This window comes from Pseudophryne corroboree, chromosome 7 (genome assembly GCF_028390025.1).
Source record: "Pseudophryne corroboree isolate aPseCor3 chromosome 7, aPseCor3.hap2, whole genome shotgun sequence".
NCBI lineage: Eukaryota > Metazoa > Chordata > Amphibia > Anura > Myobatrachidae > Pseudophryne > Pseudophryne corroboree.
This window is the reverse complement of record NC_086450.1, coordinates 165,624,703-165,652,629: the sequence shown is the minus strand read 5'-3', so window position 1 is coordinate 165,652,629 and position 27,927 is coordinate 165,624,703. Positions and strand designations below refer to the sequence as shown.

General features: G+C 48.6%; 1 protein-coding gene and 1 long non-coding RNA gene across 2 annotated transcripts in view; one reads left to right on the top strand and one right to left on the bottom strand.

The window, feature by feature from the left end:
- The window catches only part of MBD5 (methyl-CpG binding domain protein 5), a 218,320-nt gene that overhangs the window by 162,999 nt on the left and 27,394 nt on the right, over positions 1-27,927 (bottom strand). The window contains exon 2 of the mRNA XM_063933748.1: positions 3,433-3,515. The gene's annotated coding sequence lies outside the window, so the exon portion shown is untranslated. The remainder of the gene's footprint in view (positions 1-3,432; positions 3,516-27,927) is intronic.
- The window catches only part of LOC134944850 (uncharacterized), a 136,964-nt gene that overhangs the window by 104,620 nt on the left and 4,417 nt on the right, over positions 1-27,927 (top strand). The window lies entirely within an intron of this gene.

Here is a 27,927-nt window from a genome sequence, read left to right as displayed (position 1 = left end):
TTGTTCGACTGTACTTGAACAGGTCTGTGCTGTATTAAATGCTGGGTCTAGTTCAGTGAGTTGAACACCGCCTGCAATTCCAGAATATTTATCGGGAGGAGAGACTCCTCTCCTTGGTCCATCGACCCTGAAGGGAGTGTTGCTCCAACACCGCGCCCCAACCTCTCATACTGGCATTCGTCGTCAGAAGGACCCAGTTGGAGATCCAGAAGGGATGACCCCTGCTCAATCGTTGGTCCTGAAGCCACCAGCTCAGTGATAGACAGACCTCCAGAGACGAGGAGATCATTTGAGACCTGTTCCGGTGAGGCAGGCCCTCCCACTTGGCAAGAATCAACTTCTGCAGAGGGCGGGGATGGAATTGAGCGTACTCCACCGTGTCGAAAGCCGACACCATGAGACCTAGCACTTGCATCGCTGAATGTATCGACACTTGCGGACGGGATAGGAAGCATCGAATCCTGTCCTGAAGCTTCAGGACTTTCTCCTGAGACAAGAACAACCTCTGGTTGTGAGTGTCCAACAACGCTCCCAGGTGCAACATGCTCTGAGCAGGGACCAGGGAAGATTTCTTCCAGCTGATGAGCCACCCGTGGGCTTGCAGAAACTGGATAGTCAGATCCAGATGGCGTAGGATAATTTCTGACCCCTTGACATATGGAAGGATTAGCCTGATAGCCTCCAACAAGTCAGGAACATCCACCTGTGAAACAGATTCCCCATCAGAAGCATCAGGATCAGAATCTGTGGGGTTAGTATATATGCCATCCTCATCAGACGAGGTGTCTGGGACGTTGGTGGATTGTGAGGAAGTAATAGCCCGCTTAGAGGACCCCGTGGTCTTGGGCGGGCGAGGGATTTCTGTTTAGTCAGAGATTGGTTCAATTGCTGTAACTGAGAGGACAGTTGATCTGCCCATGGCAGATTAACCGCAGGGACCATAAGCGGCTGTATCAGCACAGGAGGTCCCATAGGGGGTGCAAGTCTAGTTATTAGCGTACTCAATAACGTGGAAAAAGTAGCCCAAGGTGGGTCATTTTGAACCCCCGTTGCTGCAGTCCCACTGGGAGGCAAGAAACCCCCAGAACCAGAACCCTCAGCTGCTATATTTTCCTCAAATGTGTCTGCAGCGTCACCACCACGCAATGTGGGATCAGCCCCAGCTCCGTCGCCCCTTGTAGCTGACATATCTGATAGCTCAATGTGAGGGAACCCAGTACAATAACAGCCGCACAATACTTGACAAGAACCCCCTGTGTAGTGTATGTGCACAAACAGAATTCTAGAGGTATATGGTGCCTAAAATTCAGAGAAAAATGCACAATACGTATATCTTGTGAAACACTTCTAGTAGATAATAACCCTGGCGCACTTAGCCCCCTCAGGTTATAGAATATAGGGATAGCAATCTGAGTGAAATACACAAAATGGAGGTCACACAGCAGCTATATGCACACAGTCACAATAAACAGTGCAGAAATTATGACATGCAATAAAACTGCACTGGACTAGCAATACAGAGTAATACTAAGTATGGCTATACAGACAATAGATATAACAATGCACAGTAAATACTGGATGTACAGTATATCACAGTGTACTTGTACTAAATCCCTGACTAAATGCACTCTTTCTTAACTAATACTGTCAGCAGACATATAGAATACTTAAGTGTCCTGTAAAATGCACAGCGCTGACATGCAGGCGGCTTTACAGAGGAGGATTTGCCCAAACAGTCCCAGGATCAGCTCAGCTTGTCATAATGGTGCCCAAACGCTGACAGGGAGTGAGGGAGAGAGAGATATGCAGCTCCAGGGCGGGAACATTTATTCTAAATGGTGCCCTGGGGCTGGGGGAGGGGCTACAGGTCAAAGCCTTATCGCCCTGCTGGACTTCACCACCGGGTACTGTGGGCTGTATAATAAACGGTTTTAAATAAAACCGACCTGTGCCCTTGCCCTGGTGGTCTAGTGGGGTCCCTGTACTGCCACAGTGCCCACCAGCCGCGCCAGATCGCGTTTTCCCGAGGGTACCGTCTGGGGGACCCTCTTACCTCCTCCCTGTGTGCGGCCACGCGATCCAGGAGGGCAGCGGTGGTGTGTGTGACGAAGAGGAACCGGAGCCTCCGCTGTAGGTACCCGGCAACCAGGGCGCGGGAGTGTACAGCGCCGCTGGGGGAGGTGATGGAGCTGCAACAGGAGATGTCTGACTGACATTTAACACCTACAGTGTCTCTGCTGCTGCCCCTGAACTCTTCTTTTTTTACTTTGAAAAGCACTTCTCAGGCCTGCTGGAGCAGCCCCCCTGTTGTATGCCTGCACTGCATGGCACAAACTACAAAACTGAGCTCCTGTGCACGGAGGCGGGGTTATAGAGGAGGTGGCGCTATGCATTCTGGGAACAGTCAAAGCCTGTTGGTGCCTCGGATCAAGATCCTACTCTACACCCCAATGTCATTCCCTGTGGAGCCCAGTGTACCCCCCGCAGCAGATATAGGATTTTAATTACCTACCGGTAAATCCTTTTCTCGTAGTCCAAAGAGGATGCTGGGCGCCCGCCTAGTGCTTCCTCTTTCTGCATTGTTACTTGGTTCAGTTTGTCAGTTCAGTCGTTGCGGATTCGTTCCAAGTTGGTTAGCTTGGCTTTCCTATTGCTGTACGTGTGAATCTCACCACTATCTGTGTATTTCCTTCTCTCGAAGTATGTCCGTCTCCTCGGGCTCAGTTTCTAGACTGAGTCTGGTAGGAGGGGCATAGAGGAAGGAGCCAGCCCACACTATTAATCTCTTAAAGTGCCTATGGCTCCTAGTGGGCCCGTCTATACCCCATGGTGCTAATATGGACCCCAGCATCCTCTACGGACTACGAGAAAATGATTTACCGGTAGGTAATTAAAATCCTATTTTCATGAAGGAATCCTATTTTCATGAAGGAAACTGTAGCACTGTACACTTGTCTACCTGGACTTGGTCGTGCACACTAACCTACCAGTTTCTGGAGCAGAGAATGGCCAAGGATGCTGACACATCAGGGACAGATGTATATCTGTCTGTGCACACTAGTATGTATTTATGTTTGCTATATATTAAACTTTTACATACAAAACTAAAAGCAGCAAAACTGTATATAATTTTCCCTAACAATGACTGATATATACTTCCTGCAATAGCCAGCATATAATTGAACAAAGCAAAAAAATCTTGCTCTCATTTCATTTTTATATAAAGCATTTGAAGAACATTCTACAATGACCATACATGTGAGATGAAGTTAAGAGCTTAGGAAAACCAACCATTTAAAAAGAAACACCTTTGACATATTCTATAGATAATTGGCAAGCTGATGGCAGGTATTTGTGGAGCTTAAAGCAGCACCCCACCAAAAAAAAGAAAAAAAAAAGGTCAGTAAAAAAAAAAAAAAGATGGAACCTTACCTGCTTTCCTAGAAAAGTAGAATCTAAGTATTGTGTTCTTCATTTGTCCCACTAAAATTAGTCTCCATGATCTCCATGTAAATCTGAAAGACAGAAGAATCATGTTGTTATCTCTCCACACAGCTCCCATCCTGTCTCCTTCACACCCCATATACCCCTTTCACATTGTCAGATCCGAGATATGAACACGGCTCCAACCCGGATCCGACCCGGGTAATACCCCTTTCACACCGCAAATATATCCCGGGATATTGCCGGGTTGAGCCAGCTCGACACGGGTCGAGGTGCAGTCTAAAAGAACCACTTTTGAATATCCAGGGTCGAGTAACCCTGCATTTCAACTGGGTGTGGTATTGAAAGTCGACAGTAACTAGGTCGACAGGGTGTCTAGGTCGACAGGATCTTTAGGTCGACATGTTCTAGGTCGACAGGTCAAAAGGTCGACGTGAGTTTTTAATGTTATTTTGGTGTCGTTTTCTTCGTAGAGTGACCGGGAACCCCAATTGGTGCACCGCTTCGCTCGCCATGCTTCGGGCATGGTGCCTTCGCTCCGCTACTGCTTCGCTCGGCACAGATTACCGTTCCAATCGTAGTCCACGTGGATCGTTAAGTATGTAAAGGTTCAAAAAAAAGAAAAAAATTGTGAAAAACTCATGTCGACCTTTTGACCTGTCGACCTAGACACTCTGTCGACCTAGTTACTGTCGACCAATAGTGGTCGACCTAGACATTGTCGACCTAGTTACTGTCGACTTTCAATCCGGATCCCATTTCAACCCGGTATAAAAGCAGTGTTATACACGGGTTGGACCCAGGTCAATGTGCACTCTAAAGTGTCCAACCCGGGTTATTCAACCCTGCATTCATGTAAAAGTGCTGATTGGCTGTTCTTTGTGTGCCTTGATAATGTCAGCAGCCTGAGCCCTGCTACACAGGAGAGAAAAGAGAGCATTGAGAATTAGAGCTACTAAGAATTAGGGGTGAGGCGGAGATTGCTAGGGAGCTAACTGCATACCTCCCAACTTATTAAAAGAACAAAGTACTCTCTGAGCTGCTGGCATGCCCCCTCTGTCACCTGTGAATAGATGCTGTGCACGTGCGCACAGTGTCTATACACCGCTGCTCTGCTAAGCAGAGCAGCAGTGACAGGAGCCTCCCAACTCCCCTCCCCCAAAATGGGACACTGCAGACCTCAGCTGACTACAAACAGCCAATCAGCGCTATTGCTTCAGAGCTGGGTCGACTATCCCGGGACTGTAGCTTTTTAGAGCACAATAATCCGGGTCCGACGCGTGTTCAACCCTTCTTTTAACCCGAGAAGAAATACCGGGTTGGACGTCCCGGGATATTCAGACTGGCTCTTTCACACCGCACCTCTACCCGGGTCTACTCGGCACCAACCCGGTAAAAAGCCGGGTTATTTTGGCGACGTGAAAGGGGTAATACATGTATTTCTGTCATTCTATGCACGAATAACATATATCAGCAAAAACGTTCTCTACTGTATGGTGTTCTATAACTCTTGTTATCCAACATAGTGAATGATTTACGCAAGAAGATCTTTGAATCACAACACATATGCATTACACCTGCTGTGGACAAGACAATCCTACAGGCTTTTAAAAGCAAATGATCTGCCAAAATGCCTTGGTAGGCTCATGCGTGCTCCAGAATATCTAGCTGGCCACTGCATGCCCAGACCTGTCTAATTCGTCAGACTCAAGCTACATGTGTGGTAAGATTTGACACAGATCTGGTTGCTTGCAAATCAGGCCAATGCCTCACTATGGGGCAGATGTATTAACCTGGAGAAGGCATAAGGAAGTGATAAACCAGTGATAAGTGCAAGGTGATAAACGCACCAGCCAATCAGCTCCTAACTGTTAATTTACATATTGGAGCTGACTGGTTGGTGCGTTTATCACATTGCACTTATCACTGGTTTATCACTTCCTTATGCCTTCTCCAGGTTAAGACATCTGTCCCATTATATGTCGTGCGCGGTAAAGTAGCAGTAAGCAGTCCCCAGTGGTCTTATTTTTTTTTACCCCCTATACCACCCCCCCCCGGGTCTTCTTAAGGAAGCTGAAGCCATGATACCTTCTGGGCAGAGGCCCCTGTACACCAAAGGCTTAAGACCCGAATCAATGCCGATAAGAAGAAAGACTAAAGAAAAGACAAGTAAGCAAGAACCAGATAAGAGAATGAAGGGAAGAGTCAAAGATAATGAGGTTGAGAATATAAACTGAGCACAGTATGGGAGAAAGGGTGTGCATAGAATATGAACCAGGCAGGCAATATGGAAGAAGAGAAATGAGAGAGAAAACCACACACTCAAACAGGAAAAGTACTGGAAATAAGCTAATGCATAACAGAAGTACCAAGCTAATTCTAGTATTGGTATGAAGAATAAACAGGGGTACTCGCACACTGATAGGGAAAGCAATATGTGGCAAACAGGTAAAGACTAATATAGTTTCAAAGGCAAGCTGTACTGGAAAATGGAACAGATCTAAATTGAACACAGAATACTGCGAGGCTGGACTGAACAAGAACCAGATTCAACGCTACAGCCAGGAACTCTTGTACAGAGAGACGAGGGCTCCGGCTGCGACCAGGCACTATGACCAGCAAGGAGCATGAGACAATCACATACACAGCCCAGGCAAGCCTCCCTTAATTAAATATGCCGTGTAGCTGTCCCACTGCACGTATCACTCTGCCTCCCTAGATATCCCTACCCCTGTACTGGCAAGCGTCCCTGGTTGCCAAGAAGCCATTGGCTGGGGAGTGGAAGTTTGCAAGCATCAGGTCGCTTAGTGACGACTGGATGCTCCGGAAGTTAAGGGCCGAGGCGACTTGTGACAGAAGCTACGTAGACAAACACATGCACAACCAAATCAACCACCACACAACTGAATATATAGGGAAAACAAGTAATCACAATTTATATTTAGCAATTTTAGGTAAACATCTCAATAGAAAACGCTTGGCCTAAGGGTACCATGGAAAAATGCAGAGACTCTAAGGCGCTATGGTTTGAATAAGTTAGTCAATTACTGCAGTAAAATGTTATTCAAAAGCACAATCCGGGGAGTCTAATGCTAAGTGCACACTAGGCAAATATATTGTTCATTCTAGTGACAAACTACATATCTGTAGTCCACCGGTGGGTGTGTTCACTCAATGGTCGAGATTCAGTTGTTTTCGGCACTGGCAGCCACTAGATAGCGCTCAACGGAACTATTCAATTGTTTCTCAGTTCACCACGATCAGCTGCCAGCGCCGGCATTTCAGTTCCCTATCCACTGAGATGGTGAGCTGAAATGAGTGTCAAGTGACCCGTTTGGGGGCCCAAATGGGACAACATTCTAGTCAGGTTTAGCTGATTTACGCAACTAAACCCAACTTCTCTGGGCGCAATAATACAAAACAACTGAATATCGACCCCTGATATCCCACCACTTTAGATGCAAGATCGGGCGCGAAAAACAATTGTGTCTGTGGTATGACCTAATTCACAAGATATATCAGGTCGACCCTGTAGCACAGCTGAAGCGGATATATCAGTGCATCTGTATATGTGTGGGTGACCTGCCTACCGTCCATACACTGGCTGCAAGGACCACCAACACATCACAGGTGGCAGACAAATTCCAATGGCCGCCCAGTTGTAATGTCTAGCTCAGTGTTTCCCAACCTCGGTTCTCAAGGCACACTAACAGTCCTGGTTTTAGTGATATCAAGGCTTGAACACAGGTGACTTAATTAGTACCTCAGTTATTTTGATTTAACCATCTGTGCTGAGGCCTGGATATCACTAAAATCTGCACTGTTGGTGTACCTTGAGGACCGCGGTGGGAATGCCTGGTCTAGCCTGACACAATGGGGTAAATTTACTAAGATGGGAGTTCTATTTAAGATGGGATGTTGCCCATAGCAGCCAATCAGATTCCAGGTATTATCTTTTAGAACAGGGGTGGGTAACCTTTTTTCTACCAAGGGCCATTTGGATATGTATAAAGTCCGTAAGGACCATGGGGAATAGCGGCTCCGCAGGAGACTGGGCACAAAAGTAAAGCTTTAGGACTACCTAGTGTGCTCTGGCTCCTCCCCCTATGACCCTCCTCCAAGCCTCAGTTAGGATACTGTGCCCGGACGAGCGTACACAATAAGGAAGGATTTTGAATCCCGGGTAAGACTCATACCAGCCACACCAATCACACCGTACAACCTGTGATCTGAACCCAGTTAACAGCATGATAACAGAGGAGCCTCTGAAAAGATGGCTCACAACAATAATAACCCGATTTATGTAACAATAACTATGTACAAGTATTGCAGACAATCCGCACTTGGGATGGGCGCCCAGCATCCACTACGGACTACGAGAAATAGAATTATCGGTAAGTAAATTCTTATTTTCTCTGACGTCCTAGTGGATGCTGGGAACTCCGTAAGGACCATGGGGATTATACCAAAGCTCCCAAACGGGCGGGAGAGTGCGGATGACTCTGCAGCACCGAATGAGAGAACTCTAGGTCCTCCTCAGCCAGGGTATCAAATTTGTAGAATTTAGCAAACGTGTTTGCCCCTGACCAAGTAGCTGCTCGGCAAAGTTGTAAAGCCGAGACCCCTCGGGCAGCCGCCCAAGATGAGCCCACCTTCCTTGTGGAATGGGCTTTTACAGATTTTGGCTGTGGCAGGCCTGCCACAGAATGTGCAAGCTGAATTGTACTACAAATCAAACGAGCAATAGTCTGCTTAGAAGCAGGAGCACCCAGCTTGTTGGGTGCATACAGGATAAACAGCGAGTCAGATTTTCTGACTCCAGCCGTCCTGGAAACATATATTTTCAGGGCCCTGACTACGTCCAGCAACTTGGAGTCCTCCAAGTCCCTAGTAGCCGCAGGTACCACAATAGGCTGGTTCAAGTGAAACGCTGAAACCACCTTAGGGAGAAATTGAGGACGAGTCCTCAATTCTGCCCTGTCCGTATGAAAAATTAGGTAAGGGCTTTTATAGGATAAAGCCGCCAATTCTGAGACACGCCTGGCTGAAGGCAGGGCCAACAGCATTACCACTTTCCATGTGAGATATTTTAAGTCAACAGTGGTGAGTGGTTCAAACCAATGTGATTTTAGGAACCCCAAAACTACATTGAGATCCCAAGGTGCCACTGGAGGCACAAAAGGAGGCTGTATATGCAGTACCCCCTTGACAAACGTCTGAACTTCAGGAACTGAAGCCAGTTCTTTTTGGAAGAAAATCGACAGGGCCGAAATTTGAACCTTAATGGACCCTAATTTTAGGCCCATAGACAGTCCTGTTTGCAGGAAATGCAGGAAACGACCCAGTTGAAATTCCTCTGTAGGGGCCTTCCTGGCCTCGCACCACGCAACATATTTACGCCAAATACGGTGATAATGCTGTACGGTTACATCCTTCCTGGCTTTGATCAGGGTAGGGATGACTTCATCCGGAATGCCTTTTTCCTTCAGGATCCGGCGTTCAACCGCCATGCCGTCAAACGCAGCCGCGGTAAGTCTTGGAACAGACAGGTCCCTTCTTCGAGGTAGAGGCCACGGGTCCTCTGTGAGCATCTCTTGAAGTTCCGGGTACCAAGTCCTTCTTGGCCAATCCGGAGCTACGAGTATAGTCCTTACTCCTCTCCTTCTTATGATTCTCAGTACCTTGGGTATGAGAGGCAGAGGAGGGAACACATACACTGACTGGTACACCCACGGTGTTACCAGAGCGTCCACAGCTATTGCCTGAGGGTCCCTTGACCTGGCGCAATACCTGTCTAGTTTTTTGTTGAGGCGGGACGCCATCATGTCCACCTTTGGTTTTTCCCAACGGTTCACAATCATGTGGAAGACTTCTGGGTGAAGTCCCCACTCTCCCGGGTGGAGGTCGTGTCTGCTGAGGAAGTCTGCTTCCCAGTTGTCCACTCCCGGAATGAACACTGCTGACAGTGCTATCACATGATTTTCCGCCCAGCGAAGAATCCTTGCAGCTTCTGCCATTGCCCTCCTGCTTCTTGTGCCGCCATGTCTGTTTACGTGGGCGACTGCCGTGATGTTGTCTGACTGGATCAGCACCGGCTGTCCTTGAAGCAGAGGTCTTGCTAGGCTTAGAGCATTGTAGATGGCCCTTAGCTCCAGGATATTTATGTGAAGTGATGTCTCCAGGCTTGACCACAAGCCCTGGAAATTTCTTCCCTGTGTGACTGCTCCCCAGCCTCTCAGGCTGGCATCCGTGGTAACCAGGACCCAGTCCTGAATGCCGAATCTGCGGCCCTCTAGAAGATGAGCACTCTGCAACCACCACAGGAGAGACACCCTTGTCCTTGGTGACAAGATTATCCGCTGATGCATCTGAAGATGCGACCCGGACCATTTGTCTAGCAGATCCCACTGGAAGGTTCTTGCGTGGAATCTGCCGAATGGGATTGCTTCGTAAGAAGCCACCATCTTTCCCAGGACCCTTGTGCATTGATGCACTGAGACTTGGCCTGGTTTTAGGAGATTTCTGACTAGTTCGGATAACTCCCTGGCTTTCTCCTCCGGGAGAAACACCTTTTTCTGGACTGTGTCCAGGATCATCCCTAGGAATAGAAGGCGTGTCGTCGGGATCAGCTGCGATTTTGGAATATTGAGAATCCAACCGTGCTGGCGCAGCACTATCTGAGATAGTGCTACCCCGACTTCCAACTGTTCCCTGGATCTTGCCCTTATCAGGAGATCGTCCAAGTAAGGGATAACTAAAACTCCCTTCCTTCGAAGGAGTATCATCATTTCGGCCATTACCTTGGTAAAGACCCGGGGTGCCGTGGACAATCCAAACGGGAGCGTCTGAAACTGATAGTGACAGTTCTGTACCACAAACCTGAGGTACCCTTGGTGAGAAGGGTAAATTGGGACATGTAGGTAAGCATCTTTGATGTCCAGAGACACCATATAGTCCCCTTCTTCCAGGTTTGCAATCACTGCTCTGAGTGACTCCATCTTGAATTTGAACCTTTGTATGTAAGTGTTCAAGGATTTTAGATTTAAAATTGGTCTCACCGAGCCGTCCGGCTTCGGTACCACAAATAGTGTGGAATAGTACCCCTTTCCCTGTTGTAGGAGGGGTACCTTGATTATCACCTGCTGGGAATACAGCTTGTGAATGGCTTCCAATACTGCCTCCCTGTCTGAGGGAGACGTCGGTAAAGCAGACTTTAGAAAACGGCGAGGGGGAGACGTCTCAAATTCCAATTTGTACCCCTGAGATACCACCTGAAGGATCCAGGGGTCCACTTGCGAGTGGGCCCACTGCGCACTGAACTTCTTGAGACGGGCCCCCACCGTGCCCGAGTCTGCTTGTAAAGCCCCAGCGTCATGCTGAGGACTTTGCGGAGGCGGGAGAGGGCTTTTGTTCCTGGAAACTGGCTGTTTGCTGCAGCCTTTTTCCTCTCCCTCTGCCACGGGGCAGAAATGAGGCGCCTTTTGCCCGCTTGCCCTTATGGGGCCGAAAGGACTGCGCCTGATAATACGGCGTCTTCTTAGGTTGAGAAGCTACCTGGGGTAAAAATGTGGATTTTCCAGCAGTTGCCGTGGCTACCAAGTCTGATAGATCTACCCCAAATAACTCCTCCCCCTTATAAGGCAATACTTCCATGTGCCTTTTAGAATCCGCATCACCTGACCACTGCCGCGTCCATAAACCTCTTCTTACAGAAATGGACAGCGCTCTAACTCTTGATGCCAGTCGGCAAATATCCCTCTGTGCATCACGCATATATAGAAATGCATCCTTCAAATGCTCTATAGTCAGTAATATACTGTCCCTATCTAGGGTATCAATATTTTCAGTCAGGGAATCCGACCACGCCACGCCCGCACTGCACATCCAGGCTGAGGCGATTGCTGGTCGCAGTATAGTGAGTGTATATACATTTTAGGATATTCTCCAGCTTTCTATCGGCAGGTTCCTTTAGGGCGGCCGTATCAGGAGAGGGTAGTGCTACCTGTTTAGACAAGCGTGTGAGCGCTTTATCCACCCTAGGGGGTGTTTCCCAACGTGCCCTATCCTCTGGCGGGAAAGGGTATGATGCCAATAACCTTTTAGGAATTATCAGTTTTTTATCAGGGGAAACCCACGCCTCATCACACACTTTATTTAATTCCTCGGATACAGGAAAAACTACAGGCAGTTTTTTCTCACCAAACATAATACCCTTTTTAGTGGTACAGGTTGAGTATCCCTTATCCAAAATGCTTGGGACCAGAGGTATTTTGGATATCGGATTTTTCCGTATTTTGGAATAATTGCATACCATAATGAGATATCATGGCGATGGGACCTAAATCTAAGCACAGAATGCATTTATGTTACAAATACACTTTATACACCGAGCCTGATGGTAATTTTAGCCAATATTTTTTATAACATTGTGCATTAAACAAAGTGTGTCTACATTCACACAATTTATTTATATTTCATATGCACCTTATACACACAGCCTGAAGGTCATGTAATACAATATTTTTAATAACATTGTGTATTAAACAAAGTTTGTGTACATTGAGCCATCAAAAAACAAAAGTTTCACTATCTCACTCTCACTCAAAAAAGTCCGTATTTCGGAATATTCCGTATTTCGGATATTTGGATATGGGATACTCAACCTGTACTTGTATTATCAGAGATATGCAATACATTTTTCATTGCTTCAATCATGTAACGTGTGGCCGTAGTGGAAGTCACGTTTGTCTCCTCATTATCGACACTGGAGTCAGTATCCGTGTCTGCCATTTGAGGTAACGGGCGTTTTAAAGCCCCTGATGGCGTTTGAGACCCCTGGACAGGCACAAGCCGAGTAGCCGGCTGTCTCATGTCGTCAACTGTCTTTCGTAAAGAGCTGACACTGTCACGCAATTCCTTCCATAAGCTCATCCACTCAGGTGTCGACTCCCTAGGGGGTGACAACTCTATAATAGGCAATTGCTCCGCCTCCATCTCATTTTCCTCCTCAAACATGTCGACACAATCGTACCGACACACCGCACACACACAGGGAATGCTCTGATAGAGGACAGGACCCCACTAGCCCTTTGGGGAGACAGAGGGAGAGTATGCCAGCACACACCAGAGCGCTATATATAGACAGGAATACCACTATAAAATGTGCTTTTCCCTTTATAGCTGCTGTTATTATTAAAACTGCGCCATATTAGTGCCCCCCTCTCTTTTTTACCCTTTTCTGTAGTGCAGGACTGCAGGGGAGAGTCAGGGAGACGTCCTTCCAGCGGAGCTGTGATGGAAAATGGCGCCCGTGTGCTGAGGAGATAGGCTCCGCCCCCTTCTCGGCGGCCTTTTCTCCCGCTTTTTGGTGAGTTCTGGCAGGGGTTAAAATACATCCATATAGCCCTGGGGGTTATATGTGGTGTATTTTTGCCAGCCAAGGTGTTTACATTGCTGCTCAGGGCGCCCCCCCCTAGCGCCCTGCACCCTCAGTGACCGAAGTGTGAAGTGTGCCTGAGTAACAATGGCGCACAGCTGCAGTGCTGTGCGCTACCTTGTTGAAGACTGATGTCTTCTGCTGCCGATTTTTCCGGACCTCTTCTTGCTTCTTGCTCTGTAAGGGGGCCGGCGGCGCGACTCTGGGACCGAGCTCCGAGGCTGGGCCTGTGTTCGGTCCCTCTGGAGCTAATGGTGTCCAGTAGCCTAAGAAGCCCAAGCTGGCTGCAAGCAGGCAGGTTCGCTTCTTCTCCCCTTAGTCCCTCGATGCAGTGAGCCTGTTGCCAGCAGGTCTCACTGAAAATAAAAAACCTAAAACTAAACTTTCACCTTGAAGCTCAGGAGAGCCCCTAGTGTGCACCCTTCTCGGCCGGGCACAAAAATCTAACTGAGGCTTGGAGGAGGGTCATAGGGGGAGGAGCCAGTGCACACCAGGTAGTCCTAAAGCTTTACTTTTGTGCCCAGTCTCCTGCGGAGCCGCTATTCCCCATGGTCCTTACGGAGTTCCCAGCATCCACTAGGACGTCAGAGAAAGACACAATACTCACCAGCCCCGCTCCTATTTTCAGACCTTTGCCCTCTGCTTGGCTGCCCGCTCCTCAGAACTATGGGAGAGACGTCATGACATCTCTCCCATAGCACCGCACAGGCACACACGCACACTCAGGAGTGAGCTCCTACCTTTAACTGCTGCTGAGGGGAAGAAGCCAGGCGCCCGCTAGTAACAAAATCTCAGCGGGCGCCCGGCATCTCCCTTGGTTAGGTGAGCCTGGCAGGGCCGGATCAAGTGGCTTTGCGGGCCTTATACGGCCCGCGGGCCTGAGGTTCCCCACCCCTGTTTTAGAAGGTGCTAGATAAATGAGAAGTAGAATCTGATTGGTTGCTATGGGAAACATCTCATCTTAAATAGAACGCCCATCTTAGTAAATTTACACCATGGAGAGGCAGATTGTGTATGGCTTCCCACGTTGTTTCTTATGCTAGGAGATATTCTCCAGGATAAAGTTAAATCCATTTGTGATTGCTGAGCCACCTATTGACACTGTGATACTCATGAACATTTAGGATACGGAGTTGGGAGACCTGTCCTGATGTGGATACTGATTCAGATAAGCTTTCATTTTTGTGCTTTCAAGTGAGCGTATTTTATTTGAGATTGCCATTTTATGGAATACATCCACTTAGTTTTATGGTATTGCTCAAGAGTATATTTGCATATTTACTATTGATTGTCTTTCTTCTGGTCCAACGTGACAATTTGGCTTTGAAGATTTGAGAAAAGGGTCATCAGATAATATTCACCGGGGGTTACCCTTTTAGCTCCGATGCTGATCAGGGATTGCTTTAGAACCAAATCCACGATAAGTGCTTGTTTGTTGAAAAGTCCAGTGAATATACATCCGAGGCTTTTTGGGGATCTTATTCCCCGAAAATACATAACGGAAATTAGGCCACAAAGACAGAAGCCAAATTGGAAACGGCGAGAATTTTTTTTGGTTGATTAAAAAAAAACAACAAAAAAAAACACCCGTTTATCGCATCAGAAAAAAATTGAGGACTAATTGGATAGTCCCCTTAAAGCCCGTACACACTAGGCAATTTTATAACCGATTTTACTCATTTTTACAATCCTGAGCGATATCGATTATAATATCGTCCAGTGTGTACGCTGTTGACGTTAGCCGATGCGCGATCCCAGGGTTTGTTAACGACCCCCTCTGTCGTCTGACATGCAGCTCAATCTGACGATATAGTCAAATGCTACATGTTCAGGCCGGCTGCAGCATGAAGTCACTGGAGCGAATAGCCTAGTGTGTACGGGCCTTTAGAGAGATACATCTTTGCAGTGATTGTTCATTTTACGCCCCACAGTAGTGCCCTAGTTAATATTTTGCTCCACGGTAGTTCATAGTATGGCAATTATAGTACTGTTTGAACACATTGGAGGGAATTCAATTATTTATCCCCGTGGTCGTCACTAGATTTCACCCAAACGGAGCAATTAAATTGTTGTTCTGTTCGGGTGCGCTGAGCCGTGGGGATATACATTTGAGCTTGCAGCCCACGTGTTGGCGAGCTGAAATGAATGCGTTATGTGACTAAACCCGACACTAATGTGTGCGATCGACGAGATAACTGGCATAAATTGAATATCGCCCGCGCGATCTCACGCAACTTTAGACGGGAGATCGTGCTGCGATGTCAACTGAATTACAGTATGCTACAATGCCCCCAGTAGGGAGGCCAATCCAGGGCAGTTTTTTCAATCCCGGGATTCGGGATTGAAAAACGGTCAATCCCGGAATTCCCGGGATTGCAGTAGGGATTAGAGAAAGTTGTAGGGAGCAGCGCTGGAGGGAGGGTGTAGGTAGCGGTGCGGGAGGTAGGGAGTGTGTAGGTAGCGGTGCGGGAGGTAGGGAGTGTGTAGGCAGCGGTGCGGGAGGTAGGGAGGGTGTAGGTAGCGGTGCGGGAGGTAGGGAGGGTGTAGGTAGCGGTGCGGGAGGTAGGGAGGGTGTAGGTAGCGGTGCGGGAGGTAGGGAGGGTGTAGGTAGCGGTGCGGGACTCAGGACAGATGGTGTAGGTCGCGGCAGGGAGGGAGGAAGGCTGCACGGAGGGAGAGAGGATCATGTGTGTAAGTAATAGTACTTACTCATTTAGGCGGGCAGCAGCCATGAACAAGTTGAACACTTCAAATGAAGCACCGGCCGCCAGCCAACCAGAGCTGGCGGACCGGCAGCCAATCAGGGAAGCGGCCGCAGCAGTCGCTCCTGATTGGCGGCCGCAGCAGCTTCCCTGATTGGCTGGCGGCCGGCGCTACATTTGAAGGGCCGCGCGCGTTCAACTTGTTCATGGCTGCTGCCCGCCTAAATGAGTAAGTACTATTACTTATACACCCACCCTCCCGCCGCCGCGAATGCGCAGAATAATCCCGTGAATCCCGGGATTGGATGCTCCAATCCCGGGATTCAAATCCCGGCATTTTTGGGCCCAAATCCCGGGATCCCGCGATTGGCCTCCCTAGCCCCCAGTTCATATTATGCCATATTACGAGAGTAATATCACAACTCTAAATGTATATATAGTACCCTACAGCCTGTAGAACACTGAAAATAACTAAGTATATACAGTAGTTTTTTACAGCATTTTGCTTCTCGTATTAAATAAGAATTTACTCACCGGTAATTCTATTTCTCGTAGTCCGTAGTGGATGTTGGGGACTCCGTAAGGACCATGGGGAATAGACGGGCTCCGCAGGAGACTGGGCACTCTAAAAGAAAGATTAGGTACTATCTGGTGTGCACTGGCTCCTCCCTCTATGCCCCTCTTCCAGACCTCAGTTAGGGAAACTGTGCCCGGAAGAGCTGACACTACAAGGAAAGGATTTGGAATCCCGGGTAAGACTCATACCAGCCACACCAATCACACCGTATAACTTGTGATAACCATACCCAGTTAACAGTATGAACAACAACTGAGCCTTAATCAACAGATGGCTCATAACAATAACCCTTTAGTAAGCAATAACTATATACACGTATTGCAGAAGAAGTCCGCACTTGGGACGGGCGCCCAGCATCCACTACGGACTACGAGAAATAGAATTACCGGTGAGTAAATTCTTATTTTCTCTGACGTCCTAGTGGATGCTGGGGACTCCGTAAGGACCATGGGGATTATACCAAAGCTCCCAAACGGGCGGGAGAGTGCGGACGACTCTGCAGCACCGAATGAGCAAACTCAAGGTCCTCCTCAGCCAAGGTATCAAATTTGTATAACTTAGCAAATGTGTTTGAACCCGACCAAGTAGCAGCTCGGCAAAGCTGTAAAGCCGAGACCCCTCGGGCAGCCGCCCAAGAAGAGCCCACCTTCCTTGTGGAATGGGCTTTTACCGATTTTGGATGCGGCAATCCAGCCGCAGAGTGAGCCAGCTGAATCGTGCTACAGATCCAGCGAGCAATAGTCTGCTTTGAAGCAGGAGCGCCAACCTTGTTGGCTGCATACAGAATAAACAGCGAGTCAGACTTTCTGACTCCCGCCGTTCTGGAAACATAAATTTTCAAAGCCCGGACTACGTCCAGCAACTTGGAATCCTCCAAGTCCCTAGTAGCCGCAGGCACCACAATAGGTTGGTTCAAATGAAACGATGATACCACCTTAGGGAGAAATTGGGGACGAGTCCTCAATTCTGCCCTGTCTATATGGAAGATCAGATAGGGGCTTTTACATGACAAAGCCGCCAATTCTGACACACGCCTAGCCGAAGCTAAGGCCAATAGCATGACCACTTTCCACGTGAGATATTTTAGCTCCACGGTCTTAAGTGGCTCAAACCAGTGGGATTTTAGGAAATCCAACACAACGTTAAGATCCCAAGGTGCCACAAAAGGAGGCTGAATATGCAGCACTCCCTTTACAAACGTCTGAACCTCAGGCAGTGAAGCCAGTTCTTTTTGAAAGAAAATGGATAGGGCCGAGATCTGAACCTTTATGGACCCTAATTTGAGGCCCATAGTCACACCTTACTGTAGGAAATGCAGAAAACGACCCAACTGGAAGTCCTCTGTAGGGGCCTTCCTGGCCTCACACCAAGCAACATATTTCCGCCATATGCGGTGATGATGCTTTGCTGTCACATCCTTCCTAGCTCTTATCAGCGTAGTGTCAAAGTCGGAAAAATATCATGCTACACGTTGCCATATATTCACCTCATGCGCTTGCCCGCTGCACGTGCACATTCTCTCCCGTGCGTGCGCATATTCGCAGCTGCGTGAACGTGCCTCCACGGCCATGCGCATTGGCGCGTGGTATGCGCATTTACGGTAGAGTTTGTGTGCGTCTAGCGGGCGACTCAATCGTTACATAATAAAACCAAATAGTATGTTTTATAGGCAATGTTCCCCTTAATAATAACAGTAAGTTTGTTTAATGTAACTGGTCGCTGGACAGAGGAATTCCTCTTTGCATGGTACGAAGGGTCAGACAGGGTTTGAGCAGTTGTGTTTGGTACCTAACTAAAGAACATTTTATTAGAAACAATCCGGTGCTGGTTAGGTAAAGATTAATCGCTCCTGCGTATAGTTATGTCTATTAGTAGTTTCTGGACATTTACTATATTTGCGGTTCATTATCCATGCGGCGGGAATTCTGAGATTCCCTCCCACCTGAGCAGTTTGATATAGTCACAGCCCACCTGTTCAAACTAACCTATGACCTTTTGTTATGATGCGAGGAGACATTCCTGTGTCCAATGAACAATGAGATTGTAGGTCCCTTTGTAGTATACTGTACGCAGTGTATATAAGGACAGCCAGCCTGGCCAGCTCAGTCTTCTCTCCACAAACGGTTTTCATCTTGACTAACTCGGAGCTGGTACCAGGACTGCGCAGCGATCATTCCCCAGTGTGTGTAAGTTATTCTCTGTGACCATTCTAAATCTCTGACTGTATTCTGCCACGATCTCTCTCTCTCTTTCTTTGTATGTTATTATTTGCGATTGTGCCGCTATTGTATATTTATGTGTAGTTATTCTGCTTAGATATTGACGTTAGCCTGTAGTGTATGAACTGTTAACTGTTTTTCCTTTTTTACATAGCTAGATATTGTTAGTAAAGGTGTTGGAACCTTAGCAAGATATTGTGTGTTTCTTACATTGCAGAGGGTAATCGGAGCGTCTTAATCGCTCAAACAGCTTTAGTATTAACAAGGTTAAGCAGCGTTATATCGCTACAGTATTTCAGTAGTAAGGTTTACAATACAAACTTAATCTTTCACTGTTATGCATACAAGGTTTACGGAGTGTCATCCCGTGAGCGTTTCTGCGCCGTTCGTGTTCCCCTCGTGGTCACGAGAGTACGCTACGCTAGTAGCGTAGCATTACGGTAGTCGGCCGCCTATAGCGTGCTCGTCACCAAGCGTTAAGCTTTGAGCGAGCGTGTCGCATGTGCGTCTCGACCACGGATAAGCGTCTGCTACGCTAAGTGCGTACCCTTACGGTACCCCATACGCCAATTGCGTACTGAGTCTCTTACCCATCTATAGTGAATGTTAAGATAAATATTTAGCTTTATCCCTAGGAATTACTTCATCCGGTACACCCTTTTCCGCTAGGATCCGGCGTTCAACCGCCATGCCGTCAAACGCAGCCGCGGTAAGTCTTGGAACAGACAGGGCCCCTGCTGCAACAGGTCCTGTCTGAGAGGCAGAGGCCATGGGTCCTCTGTGACCATCTCTTGAAGTTCTGGGTACCAAGTCCTTCTTGGCCAATCCGGAACAATGAGTATTGTTCTCACTCCTCTTTTTCTTACTATTCTCAATACCTTGTGTATGAGAGGAAGAGGAGGAAACACATAGACCGACTGGAGCACCCACGGAGTTACCAGTGCGTCCACAGCTATCGCCTAAGGGTCCCATGACATGGCACAATATTTTTTTAGCTTTTTGTTTAGGCGGGACGCCATCATGTCCACCTGTGGCCGTTCCCACCGATTTGCAATCTGCTCGAAGACTTTTTGATGAAGTCCCCACTCTCCCGGGTGGAGGTCGTGCCTGCTGAGGAAGTCTGCTTCCCAGTTGTCCACTCCCGGAATGAACACTGCTGACAGTGCTTGTACGTGATTCTCCGCCCAACGAAGAATCCTTGTGGCTTCCGCCATCGCCACCCTGCTTCTTGTGCCGCCCTGTCGGTTTACATGGGCGACTGCCGTGATGTTGTCTGACTGAATCAGCACTGGTTGGTTTCGAAGCAGGGGCTCCGCTTGACTCAGGGCGTTGTATATGGCCCTTAATTCCAGTATGTTTATGTGCAGACGAGTCTCCTGACTTGACCACAGCCCCTGGAAGTTTCTTCCCTGAGTGACTGCCCCCCATCCGCGGAGGCTTGCATCCGTGGTCACCAGGACCCAGTCCTGTATGCCGAACCTGCGGCCCTCGAGAAGATGAGCACTCTGCAGCCACCACAGAAGAGACACCCTGGCCCTTGGGGACAGGGCGATCAGCCGATGCATCTGAAGATGCGATCCGGACCACTTGTCCAACAGATCCCACTGAAAGATCCTGGCATGGAACCTGCCGAAAGGAATGGCTTCGTATGACGCTACCATCTTTCCCAGGACTCGCGTGCAGTGATGCACCGACACCTGCTTTGGTTTCAGGAGATCCCTGACGATGGTCACTAACTCCTGAGCCTTCTCCTCCGGGAGAAATACCTTCTTCTGTTCTGTGTCCTGAATCATGCCCAGGAAGGGCAGACGCGTCGTAGGAATCAGCTGCGACTTTGGAATATTCAGAATCCAGCCGTGCCGTAGCAACACTTCCTGAGATTGCGCTACGCTGACCAACAACTGCTCTCTGGACCTCGCCTTTATGAGGAGATCGTCCAAGTACGGGATAACTGTAACTCCTTGCTTCCGGAGAAGTACCATCATCTCCGCCATTACCTTGGTAAAGACTCTCGGTGCCGTGGATAGACCAAACGGCAACGTCTGGAATTGGTAATGACAGTCCTGTACCACAAACCTGAGGTACTCCTGGTGAGGCGGATAAATGGGGACATGCAAGTACGCATCCTTGATGTCTAGAGATACCATAAAATCCCCCTCTTCCAGGCTGGCAATGACCGCTCTGAGCGATTCCATTTTGAACCTGAACTTTTTCATGTAAATGTTCAAGGATTTTAAATTTAGAATGGGTCTTACCGAACCGTCCGGTTTTGGTACCACAAACAGTGTGGAATAGTAACCCCTTCCCTGCTGAAGGGGGGGGGGGGGGGGGGTACCATTATTATCACTTGCTGGAGGCACAGCTTGTGAATAGCCGTCAGGACTATCTCCCTCCCCGTGGGAGAAGCTGGCAAGGCGGATTTTAGGTAACTGTGAGGGGGTGTCACTTCGAATTCCAGCTTGTATCCCTGAGATACGATTTGTATAGCCCAAGGATCCACTTGTGAGCGAACCCACTGGTTGCAGAAATTTCGGAGATGCGCCCCCACCGCTCCTGGCTCCGCCTGTGGAGCCCCAGCGTCATGCGGTGGACTTAGTGGAAGCAGGGGAGGACTTTTGTTCCTGAGAACTGGCTGCATGGTGCAGCTTCTTTCCTCTACCCCTGCCTCTGGCAAGAAAGGATGCACCTCTGACTCTCTTGCTTTTTTGAGAACGAAAGGACTGCATTTGGTAATACGGTGCTTTCTTAGGCTGTGAGGAAACCTGTGGCAAGAAAGTCGACTTTCCAGCTGTCGCTGTGGATACGAGGTCCGAAAGACCGTCCCCAAACAATTCCTCACCCTTATAAGGCAAAACCTCCGTGTGTTTTTTAGAGTCGGCATCCCCTGTCCATTGCCGAGTCCATAAGACCCTCCGGGCAGAAATGGACATTGCATTTATTCGAGAGCCCAGCAGGCAAATGTCCCTCTGGGCATCCCGCATATATAAGACGATGTCTTTAATATGGCTAAGTGTTAGCAATACGGTATCCCTGTCCAGGGTATCCAACCCCTCTGACAGAGTATCTGTCCATGCTGCAACAGCACTGCACATCCAAGCTGAAGCAATAGCCGGTCTCAGTAGAGTACCAGAGTGTGTATACATAGACTTCAAGATACCTTCCTGCTTCCTATCCGCAGGTTCCTTTAGGGCGGCCGTATCCTGAGAAGGCAGGGCCACTCTTTTAGATAAGCGCGTCAGGGCCTTGTCAACCCTAGGGGAGGATTCCCAGCGTAACCTATCCGTTGGCGGGAAAGGGTACGCCATTAGTATTCTCTTGGGAATCACCACTTTCTTATCAGGGGAAGACCACGCTTCTTCACATAACTCATTTAATTCATGTGATGGGGGAAAAGTCACTGGCTGCTTTTTCTCCCCAAACATATTTACCCTCTTGTCAGGGACAGGGTCAGCCTCTGAAATGTGTAATACATTTTTCATTGCAATAATCATGTATCGGATGGCCTTAGTCATTTTGGGCTGTAATAGTGCCTCATCCTCGTCGACGCTGGAGTCGGACTCCGTGTCGACATCTGTGTCAACCAACTGAGATAGTGGGCGTTTTTGAGACGCTGACGGCCTCTGAGGCGCCTGGGCAGGCCCGGGTTGAGAGCCCGGCTGTCCCCCGGCAGCAACATAATCAAATCTCTTATGTAATGAGTTTACATTGTCATTTAAGACCTTCCACATATCCATCCAATCAGGTGTCGGCACCGACACCACATTTATCTGCACTTGCTCCGCCTCCACGTAACCCTCCTCATCAAACATGTCGACACAGCCGTACTGACACACAGCACACACACAGGGAATGCTCTGACTGAGGACAGGACCCCACAATGTCTATGGGGAGACAGAGAAAGAGTATGCCAGCACACACCACAGCGCTATATACACAGGGATACACACTACCAGAAGGGAATTTTTCCCAATAGCTGCTGTATCAATACACCTTTTGCCTAAATTTATGTGCCCCCCCCTCTCTTTTTACCCTCTTAGTGCCAGGAGACTGCAGGGGAGAGCCTGGGGAGCGTTCTTCCAGCGGAGCTGTGAAGAGAAATGTGGCTGGTGTGCTGAGGAAGAAGGCCCCGCCCCCTCAGCGGCGGGCTTCTGTCCCGCTGTTTCTGACTAAAAAATGGCGGGGGGTTTTACACATATACAGTCACAGACTGTATTATGTGTCTTTTTTATGCCAAAGGTATTCTTATTGCTGCCCAGGGCGCCCCCCTACCCCAGCGCCCTGCATCCTACAGTGACCGGAGTGTGTGGTGTGGTGTGCAGTGGGAGCAATGGCGCACAGCTGCGGTGCGCTACTTTAATGAAGACAGGAGTCTTCAGCCGCCGATTTCATCACCAACTTCTGATCTTCTGGCTCTGCGAGGGGGACGGCGGCGCGGCTCCGGAAACGGACGACCGAGGACCTTTGCCTGTGTTCGAACCCTCTGGAGCTAATGGTGTCCAGTAGCCTAAGAAGCGCAACCTAGCTGTGAACAGGTACGTTTGTTTCTCTCCCCTCGGTCCCACGTAGCAGTGAGTCTGTTGCCAGCAGATCTCACTGAAAATAAAAAAACCTAACATTACTTTCTTTACTAGCAGGCTCAGGAGAGCCCACTAGGTGCATCCAGCTCTGGCCGGGCACAGATTCTAACTAAGGTCTGGAGGAGGGGCATAGAGGGAGGAGCCAGTGCACACCAGATAGTACCTAATCTTTCTTTTAGAGTGCCCAGTCTCCTGCGGAGCCCGTCTATTCCCCATGGTCCTTACGGAGTTCCCAGCATCCACTAGGACGTCAGAGAAATTTATATATGTCTTATGGATCATTATCTTATTACATACCTGGGAACAGCAAGCTCATGTTTTTATCTACTATATAAAAAATGTGTCCTTCTGTCTTTCTATACAAATCCACAGTTTAGGGGGGGCAAGAGACAGCAGCACAGAGTATAGCAGGAGACAGCATAACTCCAGAATTGCTGGAGCAATGTACTGAAAAATTGGTACACATATGCCTTACGATCTGGGAACAGACACTGTGGGGGGGGGGGGGGGGGGGGGACGACACCCCTAGCACCCCTAGGGGTGAGGCAGCAGCACATAATTTTTCATCAGACAGCATAACTCTGGAATGCCTGGAGCAATTTACACCAAACTTGCAACACATATGACTTACACTATGGGAACAAATACTGTGGGGGTAACACCACTAGCACCCCTAGGGGTGGGTCAGCAGCACAGACTATATCAGGACATGCATATGTCCGTTATCACAGGGCTGCATGTGAAAGGGACAGTGACATGATGTGAGGAGGGGAATGGCGGTAGCAGGTACCCACACACTCAGAGTTATATAGTGGAAGTAGCACGGTCCCCCAGCAGCACAGAGTATATCTGGAGATACATAATGTGCTGCGCTATATAAGAAAATAAGAATTTACTTACCGATAATTCTATTTCTCATAGTCCGTAGTGGATGCTGGGACTCCGTCAGGACCATGGGGAATAGCGGGCTCCGCAGGAGACAGGGCACATCTAAATAAAGCTTTTAGGATCACATGGTGCGTACTGGCTCCTCCCCCTATGACCCTCCTCCAAGCCTCAGTTAGGTACTGTGCCCGGACGAGCGTACACAATAAGGAAGGATCTTGAATCCCGGGTAAGACTCATACCAGCCACACCAATCACACCGTACAACTTGTGATCTGAACCCAGTTAACAGTATGATAACAACAAATGAAGTAGCCTCTGAAAAGATGGCTCACAACAATAGTAATAACCCGATTTTTGTAACAATAACTATGTACAAACATTGCAGACAATCCGCACTTGGGATGGGCGCCCAGCATCCACTACGGACTATGAGAAATAGAATTATCGGTAAGTAAATTCTTATTTTCTCTAACGTCCTAGTGGATGCTGGGACTCCGTCAGGACCATGGGGATTATACCAAAGCTCCCAAACGGGCGGGAGAGTGCGGATGACTCTGCAGCACCGAATGAGAGAACTCCAGGTCCTCCTTAGCCAGAGTATCAAATTTGTAAAATTTTACAAACGTGTTCTCCCCTGACCACGTAGCTGCTCGGCAAAGTTGTAATGCCGAGACCCCTCGGGCAGCCGCCCAAGATGAGCCCACTTTCCTTGTGGAGTGGGCCTTTACAGATTTAGGCTGTGGCAGGCCTGCCACAGAATGTGCAAATTGGATTGTGCTACAGATCCAACGTGCAATCGTCTGTTTAGACGCAGGAGCACCCATCTTGTTGGGTGCATACAATATAAACAACGAGTCAGATTTTCTGACTTCAGCTGTCCTTGAAATATATATTTTTAATGCTCTGACAACGTCCAGTAACTTGGAGTCCTCCAAGTCGCTAGTAGCCGCAGGCACCACAATAGGCTGGTTCAAGTGAAAAGCCGAAACCACCTTAGGGAGAAAATGAGGACGTGTCCGCAGTTCTGCCCTGTCCGAATGGAAAATCAGATATGGGCTTTTGTACGATAAAGCCGCCAACTCTGAAACTCTCCTGGCTGAAGCCAGGGCCAATAACATGGTTACCTTCCATGTAAGGTATTTTAAATCTACCGATTTTAGAGGCTCAAACCAATGAGATTTGAGAAAATTCAAAACTACGTTCAAATCCCACGGTGCCACTGGAGGCACCATTGGGGGTTGTATATGTAGTACACCTTTGACAAAAGTTTGTACTTCAGGAACTGACGCCAATTCCTTCTGGAAGAAGATTGATAAGGCCGAAATTTGAACTTTAATGGACCCTAATTTTAGGCCCATAGACAATCCTGCTTGCAGGAAATGTAAGAATCGACCCAATTGAAATTCTTCCGTTGGGGCCTTTTTGGCCTCACACCACGCAACATATTTTCGCCAAATGCGGTGATAATGTTGTACAGTCACTTCCTTCCTAGCCTTCATCAAGGTAGGAATAACTTCCTCTGGAATGCCCTTTTCTTTTAGAATCCGGCGTTCAACCGCCATGCCGTCAAACGCAGACGCGGTAAGTCTTGGAACATACAAGGTCCCTGCTGAAGCAGATCCCTTCTTAGAGGTAGAGGCCACGGATCCTCCGTGAGCATCTCTTGAAGTTCCGGATACCAAGTTCTTCTTGGCCAGTCCGGAGCCACTAGTATTGTTCTTACTCCCCTTTTCCGTATAATTCTCAGTACCTTTGGTATGAGAGGCAGAGGAGGGAACACATACACTGACTGGTACACCCACGGTGTTACCAGAGCGTCCACAGCTATTGCCTGAGGGTCTCTTGACCTGGCGCAATATCTGTCCAATTTTTTGTTGAGGCGAGACGCCATCATGTCCACCTTTGGTTTTTCCCAACGGTTCACAATCATGTGGAAGACTTCTGGATGGAGTCCCCACTCTCCCGGGTGAAGGTCGTGTCTGCTGAGGAAATCTGCTTCCCAGTTGTCCACTCCCGGGATGAACACTGCTGACAGTGCTATGACATGATTTTCCGCCCAGCGCAGAATCCTTGCCGCTTCTGTCATTGCTCTTCTGCTTCTCGTGCCGCCTTGTCGGTTTACGTGGGCGACTGCCGTGATGTTGTCCGACTGGATCAACACCGGCTGACCCTGAAGCAGCGGTTTTGCCAGGCTTAGAGCATTGTAGATCGCTCTTAGCTCCAGTATATTTATGTGAAGGGACGTCTCCAGGTTTGACCACACGCCCTGGAAGTTCCTTCCCTGTGTGACTGCTCCCCAGCCTCGTAGGCTGGCATCCGTAGTCACCAGGACCCAGTCCTGTATGCCGAATCTGCGGCCCTCTAACAGATGGGCACTCTGCAACCACCACAGGAGAGACAACCTTGTTCTTGGTGACAGTGTTATCCGCTGATGCATGTGCAGATGCGATCCGGACCATTTGTCCAGCAGATCCCACTGAAATGTTCGTGCATGGAATCTGCCAAATGGAATTGCTTCGTAAGAAGCCACCATCTTTCCCAGGACTCTTGTGCATTGATGTACTGACACAGTTCCTGGTTTTAGGAGGTTCCTGACAAGTTCGGATAACTCCCTTGCTTTCTCCTCCGGGAGAAACACCTTTTTCTGAACCGTGTCCAGAATCATTCCCAGGAACAGCAGACGTGTTGTCGGGGTCAATTGAGATTTTGGAAGATTCAGAATCCACCCGTGTTGCTGAAGCACTACCTGGGTTAGTGCTACACCGACTTCCAGCTGTTCTCTGGACTTTGCCCTTATCAGGAGATCGTCCAAGTAAGGGATAATTAATACGCCTTTTCTTCGTAGAAGAACCATCATTTCGGTCATTACCTTGGTAAAGACCCGAGGAGCCGTGGACAAACCAAACGGCAGCGTTTGAAACTGATAATGACAGTCTTGTATCACGAACCTGAGATACCCTTGGTGTGAGGGGTAAATTGGGACATGCAGATAAGCATCTTTTATGTCCAGGGACACCATGAAGTCCCCTTCCTCCAGATTCGCTATCACTGCTCTGAGTGACTCCATCTTGAACTTGAATTTTTGTATGTACAGGTTCAAGGATTTCAGGTTTAGAATAGGTCTTACCGAACCGTCTGGCTTCGGTACCACAAATAGTGTGGAATAATACCCCTTTCCCTGTTGTAGGAGGGGTACCTTGACTATCACCTGCTGAGAATACAGCTTGTGAATGGCTTCCAATACCGACGTCCTTTCTGAGGGAGACGTTGGTAAAGCAGACTTTAGGAACCGGCGAGGGGGAGACCTTTCGAACTCCAACATGTAACCCTGAGATATTATCTGCAGGATCCACGGGTCCACTTGTGAGCGAGCCCACTGATTGCTGAAAATCTTGAGTCGACCCCCCACCGCTCCTGAGTCCGCTTGTAAAGCCCCAGCGTCATGCTGATGGCTTTGTAGAACCCGGGGCGGGCTTCTGGTCCTGGGCAGGGGCTGCTTGCTGCCCTCTCTTACCCTTTCCTCTGCTTCGCGGCAGATAAGACTGTCCTTTTGGTCGCTTGTTTTTATAGGAGCGAAAGGACTGCGGCTGAAAAGACGGTGTCTTTTTCTGTTGGGAGGGGGTCTGAGGTAAAAAAGTGGATTTGCCGGCAGTTGCCGTGGCCACCAGGTCCGAAAGACCGACCCCAAATAATTCCTCTCCTTTATATGGCAATACTTCCATATGCCTTTTGGAATCCGCATCACCTGACCACTGTCGCGTCCATAAACTTCTTCTGGCAGATATGGACATCGCGCTTACCCTTGATGCTAGAGTACAAATATCCCTCTGAGCATCTCGCATATAAAGAAACGCATCCTTTAATTGCTCTAGAGTCAATAAAATACTGTCCCTATCCAGGGTATCAATATTTTCAGTCAGGGAATCCAACCACACTACCCCAGCACTGCACATCCAGGCTGAGGCTATTGCCGGTCGCAGTATAACACCAGTATGTGTGTATATACTCTTCAGTGTAGTTTCCAGCCTCCTATCTGCTGGATCCTTGAGGGCGGCCGTATCAGGAGACGGCAACGCCACTTGCT